This window comes from Trachypithecus francoisi, unplaced genomic scaffold, assembly GCF_009764315.1.
Source record: "Trachypithecus francoisi isolate TF-2019V2 unplaced genomic scaffold, Tfra_2.0 Lachesis_group10, whole genome shotgun sequence".
NCBI classification, from domain to species: domain Eukaryota; kingdom Metazoa; phylum Chordata; class Mammalia; order Primates; family Cercopithecidae; genus Trachypithecus; species Trachypithecus francoisi.
In genome coordinates, this window is record NW_022681455.1 from 93,924,565 (window position 1) to 93,935,372 (window position 10,808).

Consider the following 10,808-nt stretch of genomic DNA (forward strand, 5'->3'; position numbering starts at 1 on the left):
GTGTCACTGCACTCCAGCCTAGGCGACAGAGCCAGATACTGTCTCCAAAAGAGAAAAGAAGAGATAAATGATCTGTGGTCTTTGGTTGGAAGAGTAGAGCCCTCTTTCCTTTCTGATGAGGAGTGGATCACGGACCCTCTCATCTAGCTCCTGGCACTTGGATCCAGGACCCCACAGCACATTCCAAGCGCCTTTGGAGACCTGGCCCTGTAAGAAAGCACTGGTCCTTTGGAGCTGGTTTTCTCAGTGTAGTGCTGAGCATCACATGGATCCAGCCCGCTATGCTGAGACACAGTGTAGCATGCAGGCCAGGAAGGGGAGGCGGAGAGCAGAGCAATGAAGGACAAAGGCACATGTCAGCAAGTCCTCCATCCCTTCGGTCCTGGGGACTTGGCGGGCCAGCCAGAGTTTCCTGGCATTTGGTTCTGAAGTAGGTAAGGCCAACTGGCTCTGGAGTTTTGTAGAGCTTATGTCAGACTGCATCTTGGGGTCTTGTTTGCTGCCTGGGAGGTGATGATGCTGGCTGGCTGAGTCCCAGCAGTTCCCTGGGGGGCCCATGTGGAGGCTCAGGAGTCTGATAGGTTCTTTCAAGCCAGTAAAGGAAGGGGTACAGGAAGGTAGGGTTGGGGATGGAAAGTAGAGAGGATCTAACAGCCAGAGCTGGGCTTCAGGGCTTAAGTGAGTCATTGACTGTTGCAAGAAGGAATTCTTACTGACCTGGAGGCTAGACAGGGAACGTTGCTTCTTCCCTTCCTACTGTGAAGGATTCTGCATGCATCTTAGGCCCTTCCTTGGGGGGACGGGGATCTTCCCCATGGGTGTGATGCATGCTTTGAAAAGGCCTCCATAACCCCAGTACCCCCACAAAGCTTGCTTCCTGGAAAAAAAAATGTACTGAAGCCCAAGTTTAATGCAAACCCTGAAGCAGGCAGTCTTTCTGCCTCTTTATATTACTATCACTTTAACACACCTCCACCCCAGGCCCAGCCTCGGTGGAGGGAGCTTGGGGTTTGCCTCTGAAGCCGTGGATCTGTTTCCAGTGATGTTTGTGTACACTTGACTCCCACTGCTCAGGTCTTAAAGGTCATTTGCATGTAAAGTTTCTCCTTCTTTGGAGCAAAGAGATCTCTTTCCAGGACCCTCCAATTCCTCTAATGCTACCAGGAATGAAAACACCCAAGGCAACCAAGAGTGAATCACAGAGCATCCTCAGTCCAGTGTCTCACACACGCTGAGCCAACCAAGAGTGAAGCACAGAGCATCCTCAGCCCAGTGTCTCACACACGCTGAGCCAACCAAGAGTGAAGCACAGAGCATCCTCAGCCCAGTGTCTCACACACGCTGAGCCAACCAAGAGTGAAGCACAGAGCATCCTCAGCCCACTGTCTCACACACGCTGAGCCAATCCGCCGCTCTGCCTGCCTTCTCTACCCTGAAAGATAAACGCCCCACAGGCCACGAGGAAATGAGAGTGGCTGATGTCCACTGAGTGCTTATCACTTGCCAGGCACTCTTCTAAGTGCCTTGCATGGCATATCTCATTTAACCCTCATAACAGTAACCACTGGAGATATAGTATTATTTACGATCCTATTCCAGGGAGGAAGGAACTGAGCCTGGAGAGACTGTCTGACACACAGAGTTGTGCTGCAAGGGAACAGGGATTTTCTTTTCTTTTCTTTTCTTTTCTTTTTTTTCTAAAACAAAACAAAACAAAACAAAAAATAGGGCCTCAGTCTGTTGCCCAGCCTGGAGTGCGGTGGCACAATTATAACTCTCTGCAGCCTCAAGTTCCTGGGCTCTGTAAGATTCTCCCCGGGGCCTGAAAGCTTAAGGGGATGAGTAACTCCTCCCTTCTCAGGCCCAGTCCCAAGGCTCAAGGCCACTTGCATCAGCAGTGTGTGATCTAAGCAGGAAGAGAGCAGAAGACACCTACCCCGGCTGGAAGACATGTACCCCTGAAGATTGAGAAAGAGGTCAATCCGGGTACAACGTAGCAGTTACATCCAACTAGGACACTTCCTGTTTACAGGACACTATAAAACCTTTGCCCCGTCCTCACTTGGGGCTGACACCATTTTAGGCCTCAGCCCGCCAGCACCCAGTGTGTCTGCTCATTAAAACAGCATATTGCTCCACACTGCCTCATGTTGTCTGTTGGCATGCTCTCAGGGTTTGAACTGATACAAGAACCTTACAGGCTCAAGCAATCTTCCTTCCTCAGCCTCCTGAGAAGCTGGGATTACAGGTGCACACCACCATGCCTGGCTAATTTTTACTTTTTTTTTTTTGTAGAGACAAGGGTCTCACTATGTTGCCCAGGCTGGAAAATCCTGACCTCAAGTGATCCTCCCACCTCAGTCTCCTAGAGTGCTGGCATTATAAGCTTAAGTCACCAAGCCTGGCCAGGGAGCAAGGATTTGTCAATAGAAAAATCAAATTCTGTAAAATAGTTAAAGAGGTTTATTCTGAGCCAGCATGAGTGACCATGGCCTGGAGAACAGTCTCAAGAGGCCCTGAGAAAGTGTGCCCCAGGCAGCTGGATTAGTTTGGTTTTATAAATTTTAGGGAGACAGAAGTTACAGGTAAAGACATAAATCAGTACACATAAGGCATACGTTGGTTCAGCTGGAAAGGTGGGACATCTTGAAAGTGCAGGGGAGTTAGTGGGGTAGAGGGTGAGGGGGTGGTGTTTACAGGTCATAGGTGGATTCAAAGATTTTCTTTTCTTTTTTCTTTTTCTTTTTTTTTCTTTTCTTTTCTTTTTGAGACAGTCTCGCTCTGTTGCTCAGGCTGGAGTGCAGTGGCACAATCTTGGCTCACTGCAATCTCTGCCTCCTGGGTTCAAGTCATTCTCAGCCTCCCGAGTAGCTGGGATTACAGGCGTGTGCCACCACGCCCATGATTTAAAGATTTTCTGATTGGCAGTTGGTTGAAAGAGTTAAGTTTTGTCTAAATACTTGAAATCAATGGGAAAAAATGCTTGAGTTAAGTTAGGGGAGATGTGGAGGCGAGGTTCTTGTGATGTAGATGAAGCTTCCAGGTAGCAGCCTTCAGAGAGAGTAGATGGTAAATGTCTCTTTTCAGACCTTGAAAGGTGTCAGACTCTTAGGTCATCGCTCTGAGATCCAGCAAAGACCTAGAAAGAAAAGCCCTGGCTATATTAATGGAGATTTTCTACAGACACAAGTTTCCTCAACAGAAGATGGCTTTGAGGGCCATTTCAAAAGATGCCCAAGGAACAAATTTTGCAGCAAACTATTTTGATTTCCTTCAGGATCTGCTATCTGTCATATGATGCTATACCAGAGTCAGGTTGGAATTTGGTATCTTATTGCCACAAAGAGTCTGTTTTTGCCAGTCTTAGGATGGAGCGCTATGTGAATGTTAATGCTGGTCAGCTGTGCCTAACCTCAAAAGGGAGGGAATATAAAACAAGGCGTGTCCCATCACAGCCAGGAATTCAGTTTTTCGGGTTTCTCAGGGGTCCTTTTGGCCCACAGGGGGTCTGTTTAGTTGGTTGTGGTGCTTAGGATTTTATTTTTGGTTTATAGATTCTGGCCCAGGCTCTTCTCGCTTCTCTCCCTACCTCAGCAAACTCAGGAGCTTTGGTTTTGTGCTGTGGAATTGGGAACATCTTCTGGGGAGGAGTCTCAGTGTGGTGGTTAATGGGGGGTCTGGGGCAGCAGCATACCCAGGCAGGAGGGAGTAGAACTAGATTCTTCCTGGAAGGCCTTTGGGGCTCTGGAACCAAACAACTCAGAATGAGCCACATCATAGCTGTGTGCCTGTCCATGATCTCCCACTCTATTACCGTCCCCTGGGCCACCCCACTGACTACCCCCCGCCCCAGCAATGAATGATATGGTGGCTTTGAGCATCTTCACCCAGAAATTGCTCTGTGCCAGGACCAGCTCTCAGGGCTGAGGATGAAGATGAAAAAGACACAGCTCTTACGACGGTGACCTCAGGACCTGTGCATAGGTGACTAAATCCTGTGCGTGATAGGGAGGGAGAAGAGGGTTTGCGTTAAAGTGTAGCAGTTGCTGATAGTTGGCTTTGTGGCAAAATTCCACAGAGAGAGGGTCTCCTATATTTGGAGAGAGACCTTTTTTTTTTTGAAACAGGATCTCATCTATCACCCAGGCTGGGGCATAGTGGTGGAATCATGGCTCACTGTAGCCTTGACCTCCTGGGCTTAGGTGATCCTCCCACCTCAGCCTACCAAGTAGTTGGGACTACAGGTACGTGCCACCATGCCCAGGTAATTTTTATAATTTTTTTTGTACAGACCGGGTTGGCCATGGTGCCGAAGCTGGTCTTGAACTCCTGGGCTCAAGTGATCTGCCTATCTTGGGCTCCCAAAGGGCTGGGATTATAGACGTAAGCCACCACACACAGCCTGGAGAGACATTTTTAATGGGCCTGCTTGACTAAGAGAAGCATATGGCCCATGGGCATGACCCAGAGGAAGGAATTTAGATAAAGAGGTGTTCAATTATGCATTATGGAAAAGAGAAAGAAGCTTTGGAATTATCTGCATAGACCTTGCGATGGGGTTTGAGGTCCCAGAAAAAAAAGATACGAGTGAAGGGTTCCCCAATATTGACTTATATTATTAGGATGTCAATGAAAAGAGCCAAACTCTGTAAAACATTTAAAGGAATTTATCCTGAGTCAAGTATGAGTGACCAATGGCCTGTAACATGGCCCCAGGAGGTCCTGAGAACATAGCCTAGGATGGTAAGGCTAGAGCTTGGTTTTATCTATTTTAGGGAGACATAAGTGGGGGTTGCTTCCAGGTCATAGGTGCATTAAAAGATTTTCTACTTATTTATTTATTTTTGAGAGGGAGTCTTGCTCTGTCCACCCAGGCTGGAGTGCAGTGGTGCAATCTTGGCTCCCTGCAAACTCTGCCTCCTGGGCTCAAGCAATTCTCCTGCCTCAGCCTCCCGAATAACTGGGATTACAGACACCCACCACCACACCTGGCTCATTTTTATATTTTTAGTAGAGACGGGGTTTCACCATATTGGCCAGGCTGGTCTCGAACTGACCTCAAGTGATCCACCAGTCTTGGCTTCCCAAAGTGCTGGGATTACAGGTGTGAGCCACCATGTCTGGCTCATTGAAATATTTTCTGATTGGCAGTTGGTTGAAAGTTTACTGGAAGACCTGGCATCAATAAAAAGGAGTGGTGTCTGGGTTAAGATAAGGGATTGTGGAGACCAAGGTTCTTATTATGCAGATGAGGCCTCCAGGCAGCAAGCTTCAGAAAGAACAGACTGCAAATGTTTCTTACCAGACAGAAAGAGCCTATCAGCCATACTGGCTCTGTTTTAATGTCAGTGCTGGTCAACTGTGCCTGAATTCCAGAGGGAGGAAGGTATCATGAGGCACGTCCTCGCTTTCCATCATGGCCTGAACTCGTGTTTCAGGTTAACTTTAGAATGGCCTTGGCTGAGGAGGGTCCTTCTGTCAGTTGAAGGGCTTGGAGTTTTATTTTTGGTTTACAAGGAGGGAGCCGTTGGCTAATAAGATCTAGGAGAGTACTAGAAGCTTACAACTAAAGCTGTTCCCTGCTAGCATAGCAGTTATTTACTACAGTCACCCACTGCCTTCCTGATCCCCACCCCAAGGATCTGAAGTACAAGTCAGTCATATGCAGTCACGTGCACTGGAGTTGATGGTGAAGTCCAGGCAGTGATAGGCATAGGAGGCCTGAGGCAGGGCCAGCCAGATGGTTAGGAGATAAATAACAGTAGAGGAAAAGGAACAGTGCCCGCAGAGTGAGGAACAGATCTGTAACAAACCCTGTCTTCCTCCACTGCCCTGGAAAGGTGAATCTTGAAAATGTAGGATGGAGCGGGGTATGATGGCTCATGCCTGTAATCCCAGCACTTTGGGAGGCCAAGGCAGGCAGATCACCTGAGGTCAGGAGTTTGAGACCAGCCTGGCCAACGTGGTGAAACCCTGTCTCTATGAAAAATATAAAAATTAGCCAGGCATGATGGTGGGTGCCTGTAGACCCAGCTACTCGGGAGGCTGAGGTGGGAGAATCACTTGAACCCAGGAGGCGGGGGTTGCAGTGAGCCCAGATCCACTGCACTCCAGCCTGGGCAACAGAGTGAGACTCTGTCTTAGAAAAAAAAAAAGCCAGAAGAAAGAAAGTGTGGGATGGAGGAGGGGAGGCTAGATCCTGTTAGTGCCTAGTGTGTGTTGCGGTGCCGGGACTAGGGCAAGGAAATGAGGCACTTGCCTCAGGCACAACGTTTTGGGGTGTGCCAAAAAACTCATGCAGCCAGATGATCCTATTTTAAAGCAATATTTAAAAAAAAAAAAGCCAAAATAATCTGCGATTAAACTATCAAAATATTAAATAAAGAGAGGACTGGCATTAATGATTTTTCCTTTTACCTCAGGTTCCAACATGGCTGAGCTATGCTCTAAATCCTGTCTGTATTTAATATTCTAATAGTTTATGCATTATGGTGTTTTGTGTTAATTTTGGTCTTTAAAATATTGCAGTACAACATGATTTAGCTTGATTGCCAAGTTTTGGGCCACACCCCTAAATATTGCATCTCACTTGTCTCACCCTAGTTCTGGCCCTGCATTGGGACTCAACACTTTATCTAACTATAAAGAAAAGAGTAATCTGGGCCAGGAGCAGTGGCTCACACCTGTAATCCTAGCACTTTGGGAGGCCAAGGTGGGCAGATCACCTGAGGTCAGGAGTTCGAGATCAGCCTGACCAACATGGTGAAACCCCGTCTCTACTAAAAATACAAAAATCAGTTGGTCATGGTGGCACGTGCCTGTAATCCCAGCTACTCAGGAGGCTGAGGCAGGAGAATCACTGGAACCCAGGAGGCAGAGGTTGTAGTGAGCCAAGATCGTGCCACTGCAGTGAGCTGAGGTCGCACCACTGCACTCCAGCCTGGGCAACAGACAGAGAGAGACTCCGTCTCAAAAAGAAAAAGAAAAAGAAGATCCTTGAGCCGATAGGTTTGTGGGGAGGGGCAGATACAGATACCTGAGTAAAGACACTTTCACAGAATACCTTCAGAGACCCTATATCACCTTTGACAAAATATGTCTCTCTTCCTGCCAGTGAGTGCCCCTGGCTGGGGACAAGCCCTGTGTTCACACATCACTGCAGGCAGCAATGCTGGGGCCTTATTGGGATTCTGGACCCAGATGGTGGGCACAGCGCCAAGGTACCCACTGGTCCAGGAGGGAAGTGTTTGGGGGGTGGCGGGTTGATTTGATTTTGTCTCAATGGGAACTTTCTTTGGATCTCTTTCCCTGACTTCACTGTACATTTCAAAACAACATTCTTTTATGAACAAGCACCAGGACATCAAATACGTCCACACCCTGTGCTAGAAGCGCTTCAGGCCATGTTGTTCTTTTTCTTTTAAAGGCGTCCATGTAAAATCAGATGTTAACTCTCTCTGAATAAACCCGAGTGGAAAGCCTTTTTTTTTTTTTCTTTATTCACACCAATGACAATCCGAACAGGTGGGAAAAATATGTGCCTCCTACCAAACAATGTACAATAGTTTAGAAGGAAAACACTATGTAGTTACATGTGTAAGAAACAGTTCTTATTTATTGATGGTGAGAAAAATGAAAAACAAAGCTTCAAGGAAAACTAGCAGGAAATATATTAACAGGGAGAATGATTTATTTCTTTGAACGAGGCCTATTTCTTTTATAAGTGAGTTTTGTTTTGCACCATAGTCAACGTCAGCATCCCCTATCTTTTTATTTATTAAAGTTTATGGTGGGTCCATCATGTATTACAGTCAGCAAACCACAAAACAGACAAAAGAACCAGCATGCGGGACTTGAATGATGTGCATGGACTCCCGGAATTCCAAAATTATAGAATGCTAGGGCTGCATATGGTGTCTTGGAAGTCGACTGGTCCAACGTTACAATTCCCTCCTTGACCACATCTATATCCGTCCCCATTTTGTTGTGAGGAAAATGAGACTCGAGGGAAAAGGATTAAAGCCAGAATCACACAGTTGGCTGGTGGTGAAAATGGATCATTTTTCAAAGAGATGCTTTGTAGGGGGAGACTCAAAACCTAGAGTTCTGGTCTTTCTTCTTTCCTTTAATGTTTTTCCTCAAGTACTGCGTGAAAGATCAATTTCATTCATTGTTATTGATTATAGTAAATGTGGCTTACCCGGAAGCAATCAAATCTTTGTCTCCCTCCAAGAATTACCTTATTCAAGTTAGTGTTCTATTATATTTGTCTTTTCTTCTCTTTTTGTTCAGAGAAGGTCTCTGCTCTGTCACCCAGGCTGGAGTGCAGTGGTGTGATCTTTCATTTTCAGACACTTAAAGTGCACACAGAGGGCTGCAAGGAGCCTTAGGAAGAACTCTAATTGTTGCTAATGGTGATCCAAATGGATGATAAAATGCTGCATACTGGCTGGGTGCAGTGGCTCCCAGCACTTTGGGAGGTAGAGGTGGAGGGTCATGTGCTCATGAGTTATAGACCAGCCTAAGCACGTGCCTGTCCCAGCTACTCAGGAGGCTGAGGTGGAAGGATGACTTGTGGCCAGGAGATGGAGGCTGCAGTGAGCTATAATTACTCCACTGCACTCCAGCCCAGGCAGCAGAGCAAGACCCTGTCTCAATTTTTAAGAAATGCTGCATACTGCTAAAAGGCAAGATGAAGTAGGAAGACTATCTTTTTCTCTGCAGTCCTGGGCCTGAGAGAGCTCCAAAAATGTTTGTCTTGAATATTGTTGAGTCTTGAAAATGATATGCTAATCAACTGCTTCCTGCTGCAATAACACATATTCTTCTCTGAGTAAATACACAGGACCAGAGGAAAAAAAGTTCCTACTTGTATTCTTAGAATTCTCCCATGCTCTGAGGCGTGGCCTTCAGTGCCCACCAGGTGATTCGACATATCATGCTTTTCTGCCTTTTTTCTTGATAGTGTTCATTTGATTCCTGCATTTCCAGACTTCTTCCCCTTCCTATCTTTTGTTGCTGGGCTTATTTGTTTTGTTTTAAAAACTTTTATTTCACAAATAAGATGTATTCATTTTAGAATCAGAAAATACAGAAAAAGGAAGAAAAGAAATAGAAATCAGCCATAATCCTAGAGTAGTCAGTCAACTTTGACATTTTGGAATATTATTTCTAGCCTTTTGGTATTAATTTGTACACACTCAAGGTCTATGTTCTCTTTCTTCCCTTCTTCCCTTCTTTCTTTCCTCCTTCCTTCCTTCTTCTTCCTTCCTTCCTTCCTTCCTTCCTTCCTTCTTCCTTCCTTCTTCCTTCCTCCTTCCTTCCTTCCTTCCTTCCTTCCTTTCTTTCTTTCTTCTTTCTTTCTTTCTTTCTTTCTTTCTTTCTTCTTTCTCCTTCCTTCCTTCCTTCCTTCCTTCCTCCTTCCTTCCTTCCTCCTTCCTTCCTTCTCTTTCTTTTTTTGACAAAGTCTCACTCTTGTCCCCCAGGCTGGAGTGCAATGGTACAATCTTGGCTCACTGCAACCTCTGCCTCCTGGGTTCAAGTGATTCTCCTGCCTCAGCCTCCTGTGTAGCTGGGATTACAGGCACCTGCCACCATGCTCAACTAATTTTTGTATTTTTAGTAGAGACAGGGTTTCACCATGTTGGCCAGGCTGGTCTTGAACTCCTGACCTCAGGTGATCTGCCCACCTTGGCCTCCTGGGATTACAGGCATGAGCCACTGTGCCCGGCCTCCTTCTCTCTTTCTTTCTTTCCATTTTTTTATTTTTATTTTTATTTATTTATTTATTTTTTGAGACGAAGTTTTGCTCTTGTCACCCAGGCTGGAGTGCAATGGCGCGATCTCAGCTCACTGCAACCTGCACCTCCTGGGTTCAAGCGATTCTCCTGCCTCAGCCTCCCGAGTAGCTGGGACTACAGGTGCGCATCACCACGTCCAGCTAATTTTTTTGTACTTTTAGTAGAGATGGGGTTTTGCCATGTTGGCCAGGCTGGTCTGGAACTCCTGACCTCAAGTGATCTCCTCTCCTCTCTTTTCTTCTTTTTTCTTTTCCTCTTTTCTTCTTTTCTTTCTTCAATAGCCCTTGTCCTAATGCAGGTGAGTATCTTTTCAACAACAAAGATGGGATTATCCAGTGCCCACTGTTGCGCCGCTGTTCTTTTCACAGACTGTACCCTTGTTTTAGAATCTGCCAGTATTGGCAATGGCACTTCTCTCTGGGCTAGGCTTTTAATTTGTTTCAATACAAAGAGAATGAAGTTTCCACGTATAAGAATCAGGGACCCATCAGGTAGATTTTCTTCTACCCTTTGCCTTTGGTAGGGGCCAAAAAAAATTTTCCCTTTGCCCTCCAAAGTTTCACTGAAAAAAGCAACTCACAAAAAGCAGACTCACTGGAGAAAAGGCATGTAAACTATTTAATGGTGTACACATGGAGGCCTTCAAAATTAAGACCCAAAGATAACAGTGTCCATTTTTTTTTATTTTTTATTTTTTATTTTTTATTTTTATTTTTATTTTTTTTGCGTAGGTTCAATGAAGTCTGGACAGCCACACAGAAATATACTTGGACCAAAGAGTCTGATCTAGTGCTAACGGACCACGTGGGGAAGCCCAGCAAGGCCTGTCTAGATTCTTCTTGGCCTCTCTGAGCAAGCGTTTCTTCCTTCTGGGTCTAGGGGAGGACCTTCTCTGGAATGGGGTCTTATGACCTACAGTCAAATAAGGAATGTCAGATAACATCTTTATAGCCAGTTTTTACACAGAGAGGCAGAAGGAAAGTTAAAGTAGTAATTTTAGGTTTTATG